Genomic DNA, 22,217 nt, shown 5'->3' with positions numbered 1-22,217 from the left:
TAGAAATATTTATGCTGCTGTTTACACTAACACACATCAACTAAAATTAATAAAGCAAATGTCACGCCAGTCTCGGCGAGTATTTGCTGCCCGCATACCGGCAACACCGGGGAGACGTCGCTCAAACTCGTCGCTCGCATGCGGTACGACTGGTAGGCGACGAGCGACCGCGACAGCCATCTCCATCGCGTCGCTTGTCGCTGTCGTGCGCAAGATCGCGTGCATGCGGTTTATACTTAAAGAAATACTGCAGTGGTTTTATACGGTATATGGAAACGTGTTTACGTGATATTTAGTAAGTTATAATGTCTCAATTTCGAGAAATCCAGCTATTGTGTTTATTGCTGCCTCAGTTACGGCATTTAAAGTCTTATGAGACGAATTGTGTTGGTAAATGCACATGGTTCACTGTTTGGTTGCAATATAATAAAGCAATACGTCTTGGGCTAGGTTCATGAATATATTTAAAATACAAAAAGCACTCTCATAACTTGAGTCAGCAGACGCACCAACATAAATAGCCTAGCGCCAGAAAGGTCGCAACGTTCGTCCACCACATCATAACATTATTCACAGCACACGCCTCCGCTTGAGGCGATTCCTCTTCTGCCTGTTGCTTTCGCGCACCATGTTCTTGCCCTTGACAAGAAAGTAAAGGCGTGTAATTGAATAAAACTTCACATCTTTTGTGAGCTCTTTCTTGTGCCGGTCACAGCCGATCAAATTCGAAGGATTCAGCAGCAGAAAGGATGCAAAGTCGGCGATACTGTTATTTCGTAACTCATTTAAACTGAAGCACAGCTTGAAGGCGTCTTCGAGTGATGCTACCAGTTTTTTTAGTGCTTCAGAAGGGAGAAACAGCCCTGACTTACTCATTCTGTTGAATTCAGTAATGTCCCTGAGCAATCGGAGCATTTGGTTCTTTGCAGGAACTTCCTTGCTACATAGCCTCCTATATAGAATATAAGCCTAGAGTCACTTTTCTTTTCCCTCTAGCAGCGCAGCGGTGCTCGATATCACAGGCGCTGAGCACCTCATGTGCGGCTTGCAAATTTCCAATGTCGAGGAGCTCAACGACGTACGCTTTTCAGTGTACGGCTTGCTCATTAACGTCGCCGATACTGAGCAAGCTAATGAGTAGCCCGGGGCGAACATTTCCGCTGTCTTTCTCACAAATTTAGAGCCCGACTTGCAGTTCAGAGCGAAGCAGTAAGTCTCCTTGGTGGTCTTCTTTGGTGGAGCAATGCCGCCGCTAATCTCGCCGGTCATTGTTCCCACCTGGAACATTCCACATCGCTTAGGAACTTGCAAACAGTACGAGAGAAGCGGAGCTCTTCACCTTTGAAGCTGACACAAACAGATGACATACAACTATTCCAATGCGGGCTTTATTTTTTTTGCTCGCCACCAGCCCCCTGTAGCAGACGACGCGCGCTGCGGAACTGTTCTACTGACCGCAGCGCCAATTTTGCGTCATGACGTGGAGAAGCGTTGAACTGCGCTCCAGTCGCGCCGGTCGGCACACCTACCCATCTAGCCACCGTATCAGCGTCGCCCAGACGGCGACAGTGCCGTTCGGACAAAGCAGCTCACTTAGAAGCGACCGATCACATCCGCCACCCTTCGTTAGAAGCGGGGATTAGCGTGAAGGCCATTCTCCCGACCCTGGCAAGATGACTGGTGGAGGACAAGAAACTAAGTCACCGACTTTCGTGGAAGGAGTGTCAACCCCCTGTTTCCGGATTGCCTCGTCCTTGCTTCGAAGGTGAAACATTAAAGGCGGAGTTCGGTGAACAATACGACCCCTCTGATTGGCCGCATCAAGCTCATCTGATTCCCTAGTCGGGTCAACTAGGGAAGACGAATGTTTTATAAGGAGACACCTTGCGTGCAGTGGTGTGTGCTGACGTGTTCTGATATGTGCTCAGACATGTATTGAGCTGAGACTTTCAAAGTGCTCTCCCATGGAGTGGGCTTCAATATTTGTAGCCACTGTAAATACTGTAAAATAAACCCTCTTTTTTTCTCTCGCTATTACTCCTGGACGTACTCATCCCTCTAGCTGAAAGATCACCGGCCTAAACGCTACCTGAGTCTCAACAGAGCCTATTGCCGGACGCGACCATCGAAGAGTGAGCCCTTAGCAGGTTCGCTGTAAAAAAAAACAAGACCTTCACAGAAACTGTTCCGCTTTAACATTTGTTTTGTACCGCCGGTACATCACATTCATATGGCTTAAAGATATTCACCTTTGGCAAGCGTGGGTGATTTGGCTTCTGATTGCGGGGTCGGAGTTTCGAAACTCCCTACACCGACACCGATGCCGGATTTTCTGCGGTACGGGGCCATTAACGCTATCGCGTTAATATTCGTCTATTATTAAAAATTACCGGTTAATCTCTAAACAAAGAAACAAGAAAAACATGCTTGTACATGGTCAATTCAAATGAGGTGTACACGAGGTTTATTCAGTTATAATAAACTTTCAAAGCAAATTTGTGGCTCTGAACCACGTTGTCTTGAACTTACATTTGATATCGAGTTCGCCGTCGGACACCGGCCTTCTCCACCACACTAAAGCCTTTGCGCAACTCATCCTAACAGCTGAGCTGCAAAGGGGGCAAAATGGCCAAATGAAACTTGTTTGTTTAAACGAAGCCCGGACATCCTTAACATGCACCGTTTACGTCGGATACAGGAAGTCACTCTCTGAACTAAATGAAGCGTCCCTTACAGCTTGCGCCTCCTGGCCCCGGGGTACACACCCGAGGACTCTGCGGAATGTCCAATGTGTTCTGCGCCACCATCTGCAGGAAATGGTTACCGCTTGTTGCGGTTCTGTGCAAGAAGGCGAGCTACTCAACGTAAAAAAATGAGGTACCTTTACTCGTGCTCATAAATGTGACAGCCATCCCTAAGTCAAACGAATGGAAAAGTGTGCAAGTTTTCATTTAGATATCCCTAAGCCGTCGGGTGAGTTGTTCGATTAAAACGTTTACAATATTGTTACGGTGAGATGCGTTTATTAATGGAAATGATGGATGCGAGAGGCCTAGGGACCGAAGATGTCACAGTCCGAACTCACGTCGTCTTCCTTCACTTTCAAGCGTCCTCCCGTATCGTAGCAATTCCCCCCTGTGCAGACGATGCCCACCGGGCGAGTCAGTTGGAGTCCCGGTGGTGAAAACGTTTAAGACGGGCGACATGGACGACGTTGCCCAGGCGGCACGTCAGCTCGGACCAACGTTCGATACGTATTGGCACTTCCTGGCCGAGTGATGGCCTAAGGTTAACAGCGTGGTTCCAATATGGGCTGGGCCATTCTAATTCCTGGCCGAATGATGGCCTAAGATTAACAGTGTGGCGCGAATATAGGCTGTACCATTCTGATAGAGATCCAACGCTGGCCCGCATTACACATTCAGTAAACAATATTAGCTCGTCCATTCAACAAGGCGGGAATTATTGGACCAACTTTCATATGGACTTGCCAACATGGGTTACTAAGTTGGCTTTCTTTGGGCTACATTGGTCCGTAATAAGCCAATTTACGCCTTATCAATTTTTAATACTTTCTGGTACGACTTGCTAAGGTTAAATAGCATGTTTGAAAGACTAATGCACTGATCACAGGCACACTGCGCAGGAACCAGAAATACGTTTGCAAGCTGTGACCCCTTCAACAGAGCTGATACCACGTTGGTTAATTAATTAGTTCGCTTGACGATACTACTTTCGTTGAGATTTAATAACAGCTTCGCTGATATGCTTATCTGTCACGGGGGACGGGCTGATCGACTTGCTGTGACAGACCGCGGGTTGTTCACAGCAGGGCACGGGTATATACTGGCGCCTGCCGCTTAAGTGTGCTCCACACGTGATAATTAAGCAATGGTTTGTGAATGACCTTATGATAAAAATTAATTACGAGGAACGTATGCTTGCATTACGGTCAGAGGATTACGTAGTACAGTAATCGCAAGTGGCTCCATGTATGGGCGGTTGCCGAGTGCTTGAAGCGTGTACATGAGCACTCAAAATTTGTTTCGCGTCACTTTGGGCAGAAGCAAACAAAAAACAGTGCGACCTTGCAATGTTCACTAGAATGCTATGCTTCCAAGTTTTCACACGACAGCCGATGGAATAGCAAATTGGTCCTTTCTTGGCGCCGTCGGCAGAAAAGGCACTCGACTCGATCATTGCTGTCGACGGCATGTCGATGCAATGTCTTTCTTATCAAATCGAACCTTAAAGAGACGTTTAAGCGTGACTGATTCTGTAAACCCAAAAACTGATGAAGAAAGATATATATATATATATATATATATATATATATATATATACATTATTACGTAAAATGCACTGCTGGCTGCTTTGTGTAAGTGGTCGTGTGCGTGGGGTGCGGATACCTTATCGCCATTCTCGGCAAGACGCGTGTTCGAATCCTCCTGTTTACCTTTTCTTTTACCCCACTTTTCTTTTTTTTTAAGTTGCTTATTAATGCGCGGTTAACGTTTGTAATGCCATGCGTTTTCACCCCGATTAATCTGTGGTTATTGGGAGAAATGCCGCTGAAGTGCTAGCATTTCTGGGGGACTTCCGAAGAAAACAATTAAATTGTGGGGTTTTACGTGCCAAAAACCACGATCTGATTATGAGGCACGCCGTAGTGGGAGACTCCGGAAAATTGGACAACCTGGGGTTCTTTAACGTGCACTGGTGTTTTCGCATTTTGCCCCCATCGAAATGGGCCGCCGTGGCCGGGATTCGATCCCGCGATCGGGGACTTCCGAGACATGCTCACAAAACTGTGGATGGATAGGTGGATACGGCTGCACCCTTTAAATCGGGCGGTGGCACACGTAGCCTAGCCATGACTAATAAGTTAGATTGTACTTAGTGGAGGGTGAGCTTGCAGTATAGGCCGCCCTCTGTCTTTGATAACTTTCCTCTCCCTCCCTGTGAAGCTGCCTTGGATCCTCCCTTGAGTTGAAGCGATGTACTCACTCTACTATAACTTTATTATTTGTTTTAGTTTATCTTGTCATATAGCAATTTAGCACTTTATACACAACTCAGGATGGTTAAGAAACTGAGGTTTTTGATCTTGTGCATGATCCACACAAGTGAGAGATAATTATTTCTTAAGGGGGGCTATTTACCATATTTATTGCAAATTTGCTTTAAATTGTGGTCATGGTTCTCTCCGTGCATTCACCAAGAGTTAATTAGTCAAAGGAACAGGCGACTATATAGCAGCATTGGGGAAGTGAGGTGGAGGCTAATGTGCCTAGAATAAAACATGTTAGAAGCTTCTATGGCAACAAAACATATAACACGATACATACACATGCTCACGTGTCATCACAGACTTTTGAATTCATCATTAAAAAATGCCACAGTCATCCATTACACTGTGCACAATAATAACAGCTCATACAAGTGACCAAATGCTGTGCATAAAAAGATTTCATTCATGGGGTTTGATGTCCCTAAGCAACAGGCGTGTACGTAGCTGTGATAAATGGTGTGGTGGAAGAAAATGGATTCATTTTGACCTCCTGGGAGTCCAACATGCAGCCAAAGTGCATTATACACAAGCATTATTTTGCATTTTGCCCACATTCATTGCATTGTGGCCACTGCTGGTAGGATCGAGTAGTATTTTCAGTGTTATCCATACAGAAAGGCAATGTAAACTTCCATGGCAATTATATATCAGAAGGCCTTTTTCCTAAATGTTGCACCATCTGACACATATGTAGTCACAACTCTGAACCCTCAAAGCGCTTGTCCCTTGTCTACTCTTTCTTTCGTGCCATGTCTGCTTTTTTTTGGGGGGGGGGGTTCTTAAATCATGTTTCATATGCACCAACTAGGCTTCTAAATGCCCTTTTATGTGAACTACAGTTTATTAAAAAGCTTGTTGTTTCTTTGTGTGGTGTTCATCTTTAGCACTGCAAACAGCTTAAAATCTGCAAAACTAATGACAACTGGAAAGTTCGTGTGGTAACCTGATGAAATGGCACACACATTTCAAATAAACTTTAGTTTATAGTCACTGCATTATCTGTTTCTTCTTTTCTGTTTGTCTTCAGTGCTGTTTCATCATGTTTATTACAACACCAAACCATCAGCTGTTCCTACTTATGTGTACATTCTAAACTGTTTACAGTGTAGAAGTTATGTGTGAGAATCCTGCTATCAGTTGCTTAAAGGAAGTGCAGTAGGTGTTTGCAATTAACATACACATTGTGGTAGTGATTGTAACTAGACCTAAGAAATGCAAGCCCATAGTGGCTATTGCATTCACTCTAACCAAATCGTCATTATCTCCCATGCCAATGCACACAGGAAAATTCTCATGGTTCTGGTGTCTGTTTTCATAACCATGTACTCACCTCAGATAAGGCTCAACTGTAACAGCAATTTTACACTTTACATTATAGGTGTGCTAAAGGGGACTACCAAGTTAGGCTGTATTCGTAAATTATGCACTGCAATAGCAAAACGGCCCCTGTTAACAAAAGAGGCAGCTTGGCAAGTCCGAGAAGAAACAAAATTGGAAGACGAGTGGTAGTGCTGCGGTGAAGTTCTATAGCACCAGGCTCACTGTGATGTCTTGAATTTTGACAAGACCTCCTCGGGTCTACTTGTTTATCTGGTCAAGAATGACTTCATTCTAAAGAAGCGAAAAAATAACCTTAGGAACTTTTAAGTACTTCCCCTGTCTTAACACATCCTGAATATGAGGGAACACACTGAAATCTTTCATACTACCACATTGATGCACCAGTACGACATTAAAAAAGAAAAAAAAACATTTGGCCTTTATATTCTGCAGTAAATGTCAACCTAAGTCAGTCTAAGATGACTTAGTTTTGCTCTTTAGTGTCCCTATGCTACGTATACTGAAAGGCAGTGGTTAAGCTGTTGCTTCATTCATAAGGGGCATCATGTCGAAGATGACATGTGCATGACAACTATAAGGACATGCCATGACGCATCACAGATACAGTAATTGTGCCATCTCTCATCTTCCATGGCACAGCTTGAGATAATGTAAAATTGAGTGTGGATTAATGTGGTGCTTCCATTGTGCTAATGCACACCAAAAGGCTGCTCCAGTGACAATGTGCATGCTGCATGCATAGATGCAGATTTATATACTGTGTTCACGCTAGCTTTCCACATGTGTGGAAGCAGCCAGGGCTGCTGCCATTAAGATGTGAGGCTTAGATAGGCAAGGTGCTGAATGATGACCAACCTGCTCTATTGTGTAGTCACTGTCAGGCTTAGCCCCAAATATGTTGCAATCTAGGCAGAACTACATTGCTGCACCTCACTGCAGCTCATTTTTCAAGCATTAGGCATGTTGTTATTAATGTCTTGAAAGAGTGCTGCATTCACTCAAATGAATAGAGCTGTCAGCAAGGAATTTGTTGCCTGGAAGCTGATGGGCATTTCAGTAGTGCCACTGATGTGGTGGCACAGTGACTGTGAAAAAAAATGAGATGGGCAGCAATATGCACGTCAAGGTGATCACAACAGAGAAGAATAAACAACGAAATAATCTAATATTTGTGCATTTTTGCACAAGAAAGTAGAGAAGGGGCCCAATGTGAATCGACGGTTTTCAGCACACAGCAAGCTTGATGGCTTCTGTAGCCATATTGCAAACCAATTCAAGGGTGGCTACATGACAAAATATGCCACAGAGTTCACATGCCACAGAAATAATTTGCAGAGCCCTTTTACATGTGGCAGGGTTCACATCCATTGATCAGCGCATCAATGATAGAATGCGTGAACGTTGCTCTTTGCTGCCCATGGGCACACAGGTGGCCATTTATTCTTTCATTGTTGTGAATGCAGCTATACCTCCAGTTTTTATGATGTGCATGAGATGGGAAAGGCATGTACAACTCTTGAAAGTGAGCTTCTGGAAATGTACTAATTAAGAAACACAGCTCCTGACATGCAAGCATGACATCTGTTTTTCTCACTGATAAAGAACGCAGACATTTAGAATAACCTATGAACCTTGTTAAGGTGAGATGTGGCTGCAGGGATCACGCACATACAAAACATTTAGTTGCGATATATCCTTTGAATAACCCCAGAAAGCCTAAAACCCATTTTGCTAAAACAAAACAAAAAACAAACAAATAATAAAAAAGATTAAAAACAACTTAAACTTTGTCACCTAGAAAGTACATTTGTATCCTCCCCCCACCTGAAAAAAAGTCTTTATAACTTAGTAATTAATTATAAATTGACTATCTGAGCTACCTGCAATTTAAGCTATGGTTCAGTGTGTCGAAGACACTAGCGTGAATTTCGCAAACTTTCCCACACTTATATCAGCATTTTGAGCTACCGAACTCTTGTGTGTCAAAAATGCCATGTTGGGCATTGTGAAGATAAACTAATATCTCCAAGTCTAACTCTTGTTCTGTCACTTATTTTGCTTCTGTCCTCCTGGATTTTATGCTGGTTTCTGTTCTAAAACAAAGCAGCTCTATTTAAAGCATGCCAATTACAGAAATGAATTGAGAATATATTTGAGTCAGTTTTGAGAATATATTAAGCTAGCACAAACAGGGCCTTTATCACTGGGTAACACCAGAATGGTGACGCTTGTTCTCTTGAGATCGAAATGATGCATTCGTCCGTGCTGCTGCATGAACTTTGGGAAATGTCACCCTGTTTTCAATGTGCTGCCCTTTTTGGTTGCATCGCTCGCACGCATAATAGCCAGTGTGGCCAACAATACATTTGACGTAGCTCCTTGCAGGAGCATCGCAAACCATGGCTCCAATGCTCACCCGAACATGAACATCTCCTATGCTTAACCCCTCAGAGGTTAGGTCGGAGACTTCTTGCACATATGGCTCTAGGTAATCCTGCAGACATAGCGTCTTCCCTGCACCACAGTACACACTGACAAGAAATGGCGGTGATGCCTCCACATTTTTATGCGGCACAAAATGGACCAAAAGGCAAGCTGGCTACTTTTGTAAAGAGGGACTCCGTCAATGTTGCCTTGTAGCTTCAGTTCACTTGGAACTACTTGCCCCGGCTGCAACACTTGACGAATTCCTTCTGCAAGGCCAAAGTGCACAAATGAACCATTTTGCTCCACCTGAGCTTTGCGCTCAGTTTTCAAAACTGTCCTAGCATCTTTTGGAAGGTCAGAGATGCCTCTTCGCCGGCAGAAATCGAGGACATCGTTAATGCATGCATGCGTCATATTATGTTTGGAAGCAATTACAGCAAGCTCTTCACTTGCAGACAGTTGTTCGGAAAGTACATGAGAGAGCGTTGGACTACAAGTGAAGGCTATTCCCTCATCTGGCCCAGTGAAGCTGTCTGAAGCGAGAAAGTCATCAGACTCATCACTTGAATCGCTACCTTGGGGACCTCCTTTGTCACTTGAGCTGCTATCAGTCGCTGTGCTCACATGAGGACGTACCCGCACTATCTGATTGGCATTCTACAAAAGGAGCTTCTTGTCTGCAGACGTCGTCAACAAAGGCTTCACTTCTCGACCGCTCGTTCAACCGTTTGAACGGAGGCTCACCACCGTCATCCATGGAAATTGAACTTCACGATTGTCTGCTGGTTCCCGGCTTCGGAGGCGAAAGTCGCTCTACACGAGAACTGTCTGCAGAGGTGAAGCTTGCAGCTTCGTCGTTGGACAAGGAAGGCCAACAAGCTGCGCGAGTCCTAGCTCATTCATTATCTTGTTGTATTCCTTTCTTACGACTCGACATTTCCTCCACTTGGAGGGCATGATGAGCGAGAGGGATGAGTCAGATGCCGAAACCGCAACGCTGTAGCCCGTGCCGAAAAACGCAAGACGACGGCGAGGCGAAAGCGTGGACAGCAGCAGTGCAGTGGGGCAGTCAGTCACAGCAAGGAGCAGCCGACCTGCCAACGCATGAGCCGAATCTGAATCGAACCATGGAGGAAGAAAATTTTTTCCTGGAGGAAGAAAAATTTCTTCCTCCATGAAGGAAGTTTTTATTGCGATAGCAATTATATGGACACTTCAAGCAGATTTCTGCCGTCGTCGGCGTGAGGTTCCGTATAAAGTCCAAGGGCGATAAAATCTTGCAACCGGGCGCAAGGGGAACTGGCGACGCAATCTCCCACGCGAAAGGAGCAAAGCGGGAAGGAAGCGCGGAAGGGAGGGGGGGGGGAGGCGGCTTCTACTCTGCCAACAAATGCGTTCATGTACTTTGCGCTTTGCGCTTGGTTCTTTATTATGTTTGCGCCGGTACGGGCTGCCGGTGTTGTCGCGCGCACCGTATCTTGCAAGCGACCTCCAAACGGCTCTGACCTTTGTATGCTGTGCATTCGGCCGCTCAGTTTTCCCTTGAAGCGATAAACCGCACGAACCTTCGCTCGCTCGCTGCGGCAGCTGCGCTTGCTGCCAGCGTTTTGACAGTGGTTGTCTGCGGTCATCGAGTGTGATCTATTCATGTGTGCTTGTGCGCGCTGACACCACGCTTGTTAATTCAGTTAGTAAGTGAATGTGTCCAACTTTATGCAGCCGATAAAGCTACTATCCCTACTCCGAATAGCTCTCTGCTAATTCGCTATCGCCATTGATGCTTCGCCTTTCGGGCGAAACTGCGACATTTTTTCCCGTTCTTCCATGAAGCGAACGGATTTTTTAAAGGCCCGTTCGATTCGCCTGCACCACTGTGAACCAGTTCGCGCACCGATTCACGAAAAGCGCGGCACACGAAACGAATGCCGAAGTGCAGACCCGGTGCAGGTGTGTGTTTTGTCCGACCAATGTGCACGGCTTGCGTTAAATAGGTCTTGAGCTGCTGGTGTAATCGGCTTCAGAGACGTTAATATACCCGCGCTTGCCTAGACACGGCAGATAGCCGTAAGCTGGGTTTTAACGGCGCTTGTGCATGTGTGCTGTGTCGTCTGCTGCGCTGCTGCTTCGCACCTGTACCACAGTGTATTAGAATATAAGGTATGTGTACATTCTAGGACACTGTACCTGCACGACTGCACAAAGTCGGCACCGACAGTAGAAAGGGCGCAGCAAAATCGCGAACCAGCCCTGCACCTTTCCTGTATATTTTGAAACGAACGGCGGTTTCTCATAGGGTGTTCAAAGGCGCCATTGCTGCACCGCTGAAACGAATGAGCTGATTAATACAGGTGAATAGAACGTGTCAAAGCTACGTTCGATTCACCTACACCACCTGCAAACCGTAGCGAAGCAGCCACTAGTACACTCTACAGCCACGGAAAGCTGGATTGCGGATCGGAATTAATACAAACATTAATATACATTTTTTTCGTTTTGTCATTCAATGATTCTGGTGCGACCCACGCGACTTGAACGCGCTTCCCGGTATGCTTGTTTTTATTGCGTATCATCCGCCGTAATTAATGAAATAATAATGTACTTTTGCACTGGCGATTCGAGAGGTGGCTCAAAAAAAAAAGAGAGCGTCGGTTCCTCGATTTCCTCTCTCTCCTTTCGTCCCGGAATTTGCGCCATCGCCATCGACGACAGCCTTGCCTTGTGCGCAACGTGGTAACCGAGGAGACTGAAGTCAACGTGTGCGTGAGTATGCATTTTTTAATACGAGAGTTTTCTTGTCGTGATTGTACCTTATGTGCATTCTCATCTACGGGTCAACGTCGTGTGCGAGTATTTGCGTAGTTAATGGCGCGTGCCAAATATGCAGCGAGCGCACGTGTGGCTAGGCCGATCGGTCGCGTACTACGTGCGCTCGAGATGAGTTCAATCATGCGCGCATGTTATATACTCCGGAATGGCATTGACTAGACCGCTTTTTTGATGCACAGAAAGACGCTGGGCGTAGATTTCATGCACGACTTGCGCGATATAGCTACACTATAGATCTTGAATGAGGTCTGTCGGGGATCTATGCGCGTGTTACCCGGCCATAAGCACTTCATCTCCTGCATGGTTTAGGGCAGCGGAGTCTACACGCAACCGTGCCGGCCAAGAAATAAATTAGCCGTTTTCGCGAGAAATTCCGACGTCACTGCGGCGGTGGTGCCAAACAAAGCCATGTGGAGTCTATGCTAACATTAAAGCACCCGAAAAATAATCTAAGAGACTTCTTTAGTGCTCAGCGTGGCCTAATGGACCTCTGTTCGTCCCGTACGAGTGGTACGTGTTAGTGCCACAATATGAGATCAGCATGTAACACTTCGCTTCAGCCATGTGTTGTTCACAACTTAGCGTAAACTTTCACCGCCTTCCGCTAGCTTTGCTCTCCATGGGAGACGAGCTTAATTGTACCTCGTGCAAAAGGATACGTGCTCTAATGAAACCGCCGATTTCGCATGCTTGCACAGAAAGCTCCAGCCTTATGCAGTGGATCGACCACATGAATCAAACGGCGCATGTAAATAGCGGAGCGCTTGTGGCACACGTGGATCTTTAGCAAAACCTCTAAAACAGATTCGGTGCATAGAAAAAACTTCTCAATTGCAGCGTGCCCCGTACTCGACGCGGAGACTAGGCGCAGAATGGCTCCTTATACGCGCGGCGATTCTGATGTCATGCCAGCTTCCTTAGGCAGAAATTATGAGATAATGTGCAGCAGTCAACACGCTTCTCGGCAAGTCATGAGGTGGTTTACGTCAGTAGTAATAGTTCTGCACCTAACTTTTGCACCAATTGCTTATTCGTGACAGTCGCGTTTCCACACAGACGATTTTTGTTCTTCGTGAGACCGAAATTTCATTACATATACAAAATTCATGGGTGTTAAGTTTCGTTAAGCAGCTGGTCAGGGAGGTTTGCCGCATGTTGCCTGCTCCTGGAACATGTGGCAAACTTCCCTGTCCAGCTGCTTTCTGCAGCTGCCAGGAGGCAGCGACAGAAGTTTATGCTAGTGCTCTCGTTGCAGCAGGTCACATCGCCACAAGTGAAGGCAGATTTTCACTTTTTTTTCTAAAAACACCCGGCAATTACCTGTGGTAAGTGTCATACTCAACGAAGGCGACCCCAAAATGTGATCGTTCTGCTAAATTTGAGCAAGAACAGTGCAGTGATGAGTGCAAAACCTTTTTTCGAACAAGTGCAGCGAAATTATTCAGCACCCTGTATGTGCTGTTACCGAAAGTTTCACCCTGTATGTTTGACGTACATATCACGGCTAACCTTATGCTCGGCTGTCTTAACTGACTGTTGAACTTGTACCTTGAACTCGTATACACCACGTAAATCAAAAGAGTTGTATTGTCATCTCATTCAAAGTTTAAGTTCAAGATTATGAGTTTATGAGGACAGTAACTGCAATGTATTGTTGCAGCCCTTTCACTGTCTCATGGCTGTATTAAGTGCTCATATGCTAAATGTACCAATTACTGTACCACGCTTTCCTTTTGTTTTGACCTATTTGTGTCGCATTAATACGGTTCTTTTTTCTCGTATTATTGCAACAGCTAACATTGGATAAGTAGGAATGACATTGTGTTGTACCTAATCCTTGTACCTGTGACCACTACCCTCTGTAACAAAAAAACCCTGATGGTAAATATAGTGTCCCAGCTGTTATGTAACAAGCTTTAAAAATACACAGATAATTTTACACAAATAAAACCAAGTGCATGTTATTCAGAGTCCAGTTGAGAAATGGCCAGTAATTTATTAGCCCTTGGCACCTAATTAGTTATAGCTAACTCTTTAATTTAGTCATCTATCTGTTAGGGTGTTGATCAGGAAGTTGTATGATATATTAGAGTGACATGCTTCTAGCAAGGTCCACATCATGTTTTTTTTTTCTCGTGGAGAGAAGCCTGCAAGTATGAAAACTGCCATGCGTCAATGCACCCGTGTGCAAAAGGTTGCTGTGCCATCCAACAGTCTCAGCGGGGAAAGTTAACTGTCTCTTTCTGGGGTTTTACGTGCCAAAACCAGTTCCGATTATGAGGCACGCGGGAAAGTAAACTGCTCGTCGCAGGCTAACCACTTGGAGCAGTGCATTTCTTTTATGTTGGTATTTCATAATATCGGGGAGCTGTTGGTGCATTGTGTAAAGAATATTTATGTTATTGTCAATGACAGGGCCAGCTTGCTTACCCACTAAGACAGTTTCAGGGCCCTGCAATTCCATGCACATGATCTTTTTCAAATTTCATGGGGTGGGGGGTTCATTGCTGGAAAAAATAAGCACACAATGTGTTCCTCGCTGGAAACGGGTTGTTTTGGTGTCGCTTATGATGCTCAACTCCCAAATTAACATCTTGACAATTAGAACAAATAAAAAGTTGGCTCATTACTTGCTTTGCTACTTGGATGACGTGCACCATGAATACTAGCGCTTTTTCAACCAAACTCCAAAGAACATGCACTTTGTTTTGTTTGTGTAGACTGAACAGTAATTTACTGATGCAGAAGTACTTTTCTCTTTAGTGTCCCTTTAAGACCACGGTGGTCAGGACCAACACAGTTTGTTTGCCCCCCCCCCCTTTTTTTATTTAAATTAAAGTTTGTGTATGATGCACTCTGTATAGCTGTTGAAAATGTTGCAATTATTGTTGACAAGCACCATTGTTGCGCATACAGGAAAGTAATCAAGCCTTCGCTGTTTATTATTATGCATAATTTTCCCCCGCCTAGCAATGCATACATCCGTAAAATTAGCAATGCCTTGAATAATAACAGCACTCTTGTCATTTTATGGCTGATATCTTGCAGGTGTAAAACTGCCTTAGAAAGCTGCATAGTTTGTTAAACATCTAACTTTACAAACTGTGCACCAAAAGGCTTGCACCTTTTGGCCAATGTGAATGTTGCCATCCCAAGTTATACCAAATGCAATCTGCATTTTTGCGTTGAAAGGGGTTTGTAATAATAAATGGTTCATTGTTTATTGAGATTTGCAGGTGCTTGACTGTCTCTGATGTGTCATAACACTGACTGTTGGTGGCGGTGGGTGAAACTGAAAACTTGCAAACAATATAAAAACAATGACAAACTAATTCTTTAGTGTCATTCTACAGTTCCTGAGTTATGTTAACTTGTACCACTGATACTTTGACGTCATCAAAGCTGTGCCAGCTTGTTCACAATGTCTGCGCAGTTTGCTGTGGGCATTCACAGAGGTCACAAATATCTTATTCATGACATTTGTCGGTTGAATGTAGCCTGCACAGCTTAACAGGTTGCTTGTCGTTCTAGTGTCTATTATAATCTGTTTTGAATATTTTTAATTTGTTCAAAGGCACTTATGAGAAAGCAAAGAGGAGGGCCAAGAAGGCGGAATGCGAGTCGGCTGTGGACAGCACGGAGCTGTCGGGTAATTGCTTGTGTTTTTTTTTTTTTGATGCTCATGCTTATGTGAAAGGGGAAGGCAAACTCGGAGCAGGGTTACATTTACAGAGCAGTCGCTCTGCCAACTGGGCTGACCAGGAAGCTAGCAGGTGACAGCATCAGGCTAAAGTGGCAAGTCGAAGTGCATGCAACAAAGGTTATCAGGATACCCTACAGTCACTTCTAGATTAATATAATCTTGTGTTGACATGTGCTTGCCTCCTGCATAGCTCTCTATCTGTCCCCCAAAATAGGTGGTGTATGGTGGAGTATATTGGACCAAAATGTTCTTTCTTTTACTGGAGAACTTTTTTTAAGGTAGCTGCATTCGTTTTCTTTTTTAAAAAATCTCCATGCTACTTAAACAGCCCACTTTTTCTTTTATGACTATACCTTTGCCTTGAAAATGTCTGAATTGTTGATTTAGTATATAGTGGCTCAAAAATAAATGTACGTGCATAAACGTTCTATTTAGGCATTGAAGCTGGCCATGATGAAAAGGGCGTGCTGCTTCACCTCGAATGCAGCTACCTGCACCCCGTAAGCTTTCCATAAAATAACCATTCAGTGTGTTTAACTGCCCAGCTCTGTTCTTTTTAGGATTCTCGAAACTAATGCGGTCACCATTAGGGTCGAACACGTGTGCGATGACCAGCTAAGTTTGAATTAATTTTAGGATTGGCATAACAAACGTTGATCCCATAGAAATCTATAGGCTTCAACCTTTGAATGGAATCGAATATGCTGGAGTCAGCTTAGGAAGTAGGCTGTAGTAGCACTTTTATTTTTCATGTGGCTGGAAAGCTTGTCAATGCGTTGCTGTACAGATGAATATGCAGAAATCGGCATTTGTTTTGGCCTAACTGAGCAATGAATTTCTGAAAAGCAGATGGCACTGAAAAATAAACCGAGACCTTCTTGCTATTTGTGCATTAAAGCAGCACTGAACCACCTCTTGATCTTGGCAAGCAAACACATTCTACATGTAGCGGGAGGAGCTAAGAAGCAGTCTTACAGATAGCTTTCCAGAGGGCTGCTCCTCACCATATTTTTAAATGCTGGCTAGCTTCCAGTAGGCATTATGTGGTCAATTCTTTTGACAAATTACTTGTGTTTATACCCTGTTAGAGAATTAGCAAGTGGGCAATCGACAATTGCCAATGCATTGCCACGCCCTTATCATTCTTAAAAGTTTTGTCTGATACCCATCTTGAAAAGTTACCATAAGTTTCCTCCGAAAAAATAAAGGTGAGGTGTGATAGGCCTGTCATTGCTACTGGCACTGCCCCAGCTTAAGAGAACCAATGAGTTGAGGGGTAATAGGGAAAGTAAATATTATGCTCCGAATGCCTTCGTTTATGAGGCCTTTTCAAACATTTTTTAAAATTGTATTCCTTGAAAAAACGCTGCACTCAACAGCAGAATGTGTTTCTCAAATCTTGGAAAAGGGCTCTCCAGGGCCCCTTTAAAAGTAATTATCAAAGAGACTATGTGCTAGAACTCTTCCAGGAAGGCAAGTTCAAGTTTGAAATGTTCGTAAGAAGTTTAGAGAGTTTCTATGATCTGAAGAATGGCCCATCGTATGCTGATGTGTGATCCTTAGTCACACGCAAGTTTGGAAGGTGAATTTAATAGTGTGTTTTAGAAGGAGCATCCCCAAAAACACAAACTCCTTGGTACGCCTTTTGGTTTCTATTGTACATTAGGTTGACAGCCTGCCCTAACCGAGTCCCCTGTTTTTATAACTCCCTGTCTCTACCACCAGATCACTGTACAGAACTTAGAAGTTCTCAGTAACTTTCCTTTAATATCTCACCATAATGTGTGTAATGCCATTTCTAGAGTAGTTAGTGGTTCTCAATATTCCATTTAGTGAAAATTTGAACATATTTATCAAGTTTTCAAGAACTGCACTGGGACACCATATAGCCCTATTTCTATGCCGTGCGTGGTGTTTTCCTATCTGCACTCGGCCACTGTGATGTTTATACAAAACTTTTAAGGAGAAAATTGCATTGCAATTGGATATGTATCAAAACCACATTTGCAGCAAGTCTAGTGTACCTGTTGTCGAATTGCCTCATTGCACTAACATTTTTTTTCTTGTGCTACAAGCTCATGAAACAAACTCCTAAACTATCCAGTTTCATGCAATGGTTCAAAGCATTTTCTAGAGCACTAGCAAATTACTGTAGAATGTAAACCCACATACCCTGTGGCCCCTGTTACTTTTTATTGCACTACTCTGATTTTTCTGTGCTTTGTTTTAATCAGCTGCTATGCTACATTATGTAAGAGAATTCATGCCCTTCAGATTGAATAAGTGAAATACCGTATTTACTTGCGTATTGGACACGCTCGCATAATGAACGCACCCCCAACTTTCGTCTCAAAATTTCAATTTTTTTTCTCCCACGCAATAAACGCACCCTAAACTTGCTGCCGTGAAGTAGGAGAGACACAGTACGATTCGGCATCCGATGTGGCATTTGGTGGGTACGATTGTATCGGACGCCGAATTGTACGTGTCTCCTACTTTTATTGCGGTAGCAATCATATGGACACTCCAGGTGCATTTTTGAAGTCGGCGCCAATGATCGCGGCTCTATCCCTCGTTCGAGGGAAGAAAGCGGGTAGGAAACGCGCCGTATTTCGTCGTGTGCATGGCGCCGCTGGGAGGGAGGCGGCACGGCACGGCAACTGCACATTGCACGGCTGCGCGTGCCCTATCTTGAAAACGATCTGCGTCGGAGGCTGAGTCTAGGTGCGACGGCAGCTTATACTTTTGTGCGTACTCCGTTATCGCCGCTCAGTTTGCGTTGAAGCGATACACGGCATGAAGGTCACTTCGCTCGCTGTTGCTGCAGCGCTTCCTCACACCAGCATTTCGACTGTGAGTGTCCGCGGTCATCGAGTGTGATTGGTTCATGTTTGCCTGTGCGCGCTGACACCATGCTGGTTAAATTACTTTGGAAGTTAATACAGGCGATAGAACTACTATCCTTACTTTGTATAGCTCTCTGCGCATTTGCTATCGCAATCGGTGGTTCGCCTTTCAGACGAAACTGCGGCTTTCTTTAGAGGGTGGCCACGGAAAAACAAGTTCAAAATTTTACCCTGCATAATAAACCCCCCCCCCCCCAACTTTGCGCATATTTTCAAGGAAAAAAAGTGCATTCATTATGCGAGTAAATACGGTATTGTAATAGGGGTACCCCATTTTCCATGCCTAAATGTGGGTTGGGAATCTCGGTCAAATTGCGAACAGCTCGAACCATTGCATTGAACATTCATGGCACAAACAGATGCTGGCCATAGAGAGAACACGGCCCCCGTGTAGGGGAAATAGCATTGTTTTATGTTTTTTCACCTTGGTTGCCATCTGTTTTGTTTTTTGACATGCTTTTTCCCACCCAGTTTAAACCGACAATAAATGTAATGCAGACCAAAATAGTGTTGTTGAAGGGGTTATATGTTCTGCCTTCCCATGAAACCTTGTTCACTGACATAGTAGTTGGCTGTATGCCTGTTGTAGCTAAATGAAGTCAATAATAGTCAGTGAACAAGGCTTCCGTGTAGAAGCCGAAACATCCTTTCGACAAGCAAGTCGAAGCAAGTGTCAAACTTTCCGATGTCTTACGTGGTTGCCTTCTGTGCCATGATGTTATGAGAGGAAGAAAGCTAAACGAAACCTGGCTGTAGAAAACTAGTATAAATTAGGTATTTAGTGCACTCTGGGGTTTGCCAGTATATTTCTGGGATTTTAGAGTCCGGCACCTTTACGTAAAGGGACAGACAACTGCTCAGAACATGAATTGAGAAAACCGCTTGTGGAAAAATGACCTGTCCTACTGGTTAAAATAAGCGATGTTGTTCTCATTAAATGTGCATTTATATTTTTAATCCTTCCCCAAAAGTTGCGAAAAATGACCCGTGGCGCTCCACATGGCAGAAACATGAAGATGCATAAGTGGCCCGAAGAGGAGGGAAAACTAGAACTTTGTATTGATTCATGGCAAATAAGGAACAGCACAGTGAAAACGTAGACGAAGGGAGACTTCACACACCACAAGTGCTGACTTTCAACTGGAAAACTTATTGAATGAACGAGTTTATGAACACTTGAACTGTGCATGCACTCGTGGTTAGATCAGGTGATACAAACAATAATGAATTTAAAAAATAAAAGCCATCACACTGCGTGGTCTAAAACGGAAATTTCTCTTTCTTGGAAGACTATCGTAGGCTGACTAATGCAACCTGGTCCTGCTTTCTGTATTCTATAGGCCTCGCAAGTTTCATGTGTCAATTGGTCTGTGTGGCGAAAAAAGAATCTCGGTCCGAGAGAATTCTGCAGTGCACCCGAATTGCCAAATGCGAGGCGCAAACAGTGCATTTTGGTGCTCCACGAGGCGCACGTTTACGCACCGCTCTGATTTCATGGCGAACACCCCTGTGGCCTAGTGTTTACACCTCGGCCACAGGTGAGGGGTATGCTGTATGCGGTGAGTGGCGCAAGGCACACGCACATTAGTGTGCCTTACAGGGCAGACATTTTTGTTTTGCATTGGCGCCTTTCTCCCTCCACACATTTTGTAACTGCTGCGCAGATGCTACCCACTTTCTTTCTGGCTGGACAAAAAAATCTATGCCATGGCACGATCCCCCCCCCCACCCCCGATCCCTTTTTTTTTTGTTTCAACCTGTGCGAACGCTAGTGGCCATAGCATGCTCAATTCTTGCACGAACTTTCCACAAGACAGCATGCTATTGGTGTCTTGTGGAAAGGTTGTGCGAAGAGTAAGTTTGGAGAGTAAAGATGCGGCACCAAGAAGCAAGCCGTTAGCCATACATCCACTAGCGTTCGCACAGGTTGAAGGGGGGGGGGATCGTGGCATGGCATAGACTTGTTTTGTTCTTTTCAGCCAGAAAGAAAGTAGGTAGCAGTCTGCCCTGTAAGGCACACTAACATGTGTGTACCTTGCACCACTGCAATCGTGTACAGCATCCCCCTCACCTGTGGCCGAGTGTTCGTGGGACAATCAGGGCGGTGTGTAAACGTGGGCTTCAGGGAGCACCAAAATGCACTGTTTGCGCCTCGCATTTCGCAATGCATTGTCATGACTGCGGGTGCACTGCAGAATTCTCTCGGACCGAGATTCTTTTTCGCCACACAAACCAATTGACGCATGAAATTTGCGAGGCCTATAAAATACAGAAAGCAGGACCAGGTTGCATTAGTCTGCCTGCAATAGTCCTTCCAAGAAGAAATTTCCTTTTAGACCACACAAAATCGGACAGCGGAGCAGCGCGATGGTTTTTATTTTTGTTAATTCATTATTGTTTAGTATCACCTGATCTACCACGAGTGCATGTCATAAATTGTTCACTGCCTTCCAGGATACATGCGCAGTTCAACTGTTCATAAACTCGTTCATTCAATAAACTTACCAGTAGAAAGTCCGCACTTGTGGTGTGTCTACGTCCCCTACGCTTTCAGGACACTGTTCCTTATTTACCATGAATAAGAGGCCTATCACATGGCTTTCTATTATTGTATGGGGTTCATGGTATTCTTATTAGTATTGAAATGCAGTCCATATTTTTCTGTTATTTCTTTTTTTGCCTTACAATATGCTGATAAGCCTTCGTTTGTAGTGAAAGTGGCACTGCCTTTGTTTTTGATGAGTTGGCTTGGTAAGTCTATCGACAGAATAATGATAACGGGGGCCAAGCAGCCATGATGTAGGTGTGTATTGGGGGGAAAACGTTGTACAAATGTAAGAAGGTCTGTACGAACAATGCAACTTATTGTAGCCAGCTTTATATTTCAAAAGTGGTTGAAAAGGCCAAAATGTAGGCAGTTAACTGCAGGTTTGCACTCACTCCTGTGAAAGCAGAATGATAGGCTGCTTTCACAATTGCGAAGCTGCAGGTGCAAACATTGCTGAGGGTTACGCTTTTGGTTACCACAAAACTAGGTCTTTAAAAACTAGGTTGTCAGTCCCTTTAACGCAAAATGTGAAGGTCTGAAAATATCATGTCGGTATGCATTTAAGCTGTTTTGTGCAACACGTATGTAGATCTGACTTTCCTGCACTCTAATGTCACAACCGCTAATTATGCATTGGGAATTTGCATGGGAGTAGAATTGGTGCGCTTACAATGATAGTGAAAGCTTGGAGAGGGTAGTTACTATGAAACATAGTTACTGTGCTAAGGGTTATGAATACACAACATGAGAATGCACAGAGACAAGAGCCTGATGTACTTCGTGCTTGTGTTTCTTCAGTAACGCTTAGGTGTTGTAGGAGCACATTTACAATTAAAGGGCATTGCGTCACAAACCTCTTCCAGCAAAAATGTTTTGCTTTGCACTCACTAACATTCACGTCACTTGGCAATAAATTATATTCTGGTAGTATTGGGTAGATTTTTCAACTTGAAAACATTGCCGCATACAATGCTCATTTCCACATCTCTGGCAATTTTGTCTTTGCAGCGCAAGCACCTCCTGCAAATAGGAGGGAAGTCACTGCGCGAGGTGGCATCGTATGCCATGAAGGCTGTAATGGCGCCCACCCGTCCAAGTGCTTTACAGCCTTCATAGCAGGAAGGGGAAGAGGGCATTCATCAATTTGAAGTTATGCCGGATAGTCACAGGTAAAGCTTCCTCAGTCATCCTTTTGCATTGTTGAAGTATTGTGTGTACAGCCGAACTCCTCTACAGCGAAATGGCTTGCATAACAAGAGGTTGTCCTTGCCAAAATCGTGTCTTTCATATAAATTGTCAACTTCTACAACGAAGAAATTTGGGCGTCCCTGTTGGCTGATTTCATTTTTACAATGAAAGCCACATACTCAGTCACCACTGCCCTTGCAGAAATTG

The 22,217-nt window shown here is 44.4% G+C and overlaps 1 pseudogene; it reads right to left on the bottom strand.

Annotated features, from left to right (window-relative positions):
• Positions 1 to 570: 570 nt before the first annotated feature.
• LOC119442804 (protein argonaute-4-like) overlaps positions 571 to 22,217 on the bottom strand; it is a 70,961-nt pseudogene continuing 49,314 nt past the window's right edge.

This window comes from Dermacentor silvarum, chromosome 1 (assembly GCF_013339745.2).
Source record: "Dermacentor silvarum isolate Dsil-2018 chromosome 1, BIME_Dsil_1.4, whole genome shotgun sequence".
Taxonomy (NCBI): domain Eukaryota; kingdom Metazoa; phylum Arthropoda; class Arachnida; order Ixodida; family Ixodidae; genus Dermacentor; species Dermacentor silvarum.
Note: the sequence above shows the minus strand (reverse complement) of the source record. Positions and strands in the feature narration are given on the sequence as shown.